Source organism: Temnothorax curvispinosus, unplaced genomic scaffold (genome assembly GCF_003070985.1).
Source record: "Temnothorax curvispinosus isolate PA1 unplaced genomic scaffold, ASM307098v1 QBEX01000967.1, whole genome shotgun sequence".
In the NCBI taxonomy this organism is placed as follows: domain Eukaryota; kingdom Metazoa; phylum Arthropoda; class Insecta; order Hymenoptera; family Formicidae; genus Temnothorax; species Temnothorax curvispinosus.
Window position 1 is genome coordinate 7,176 of NW_020210747.1, and position 914 is coordinate 8,089.

Sequence of the window (914 nt, forward strand, 5' to 3'; positions counted from 1 at the left end):
CCCCCCCCCCCCCCCGTCGTACCGCGAACTCCGAGAGAAGAAATTGGGTCGTCCGACCGGTCGCGCGATCGTGCGAGTGACGTTTCGCCGAGCGATAATAAGCGACGAACACCGAGAAAACGCGTTCACGTATCGAACCCTTAAAATGCCCAACAAAATTCAAACGAAACTCCGTGTCTCGATTTGGTTCAGTATCGATAGCCAAACAGTTAAACACGTTTCAAATAACATCTGTGTAAAATGGATTTTGAATCTCCTAACGATAATTACATAAATGTGTCAAGAGTTCATGCGCTCACGTAAAAACATCACGATGAAGTTAATTTACGTACACGCGGCAAAGAAATATGTATAAAGTCTTATATATAACTACAGCGATTTATCATCAAGTTTCATTCATATAAAATATATATTATATTTTCAAATGTATAAAATGATTATACTTCTGTGTCTTATACTTATGTGTATAAAGTTAGCTACTTTTTTAATTACTTACAATTTATTTTACGAATAAATAGGGGGGAACGAGATGGGAAGAGCTGTAAAGTAATTTTATTGGGAGAGAAGAGGAGCGCAGAGAAATTTGGCAAATAAGGAAAAGGAATGGAAAGTAATTTATGGAGCTGCTTGAGAGCAGAAGAGATTTTCGAAGTAAAAATAGAAATGAATCTAAAAGATCAGGAAGATTAAGAAGATAACACGTTGGAAGGGAAAAGAAGAGGAAGGAGGGGCGATGTGATGAGTCCTTAATATTAAAAGTAGTTTTAATATTAAGGCGAAGATAGGTATAAGGAAAAAAGAGGTATAGTTATTTATAGATTTAAGATTAAGTTTTGTATTTTAGTACTTGTACTTGCGCAGTAAGTATAGGAGATAAGGTATATAATAGGTTTTGGAGTATAAGGAGCATAGAG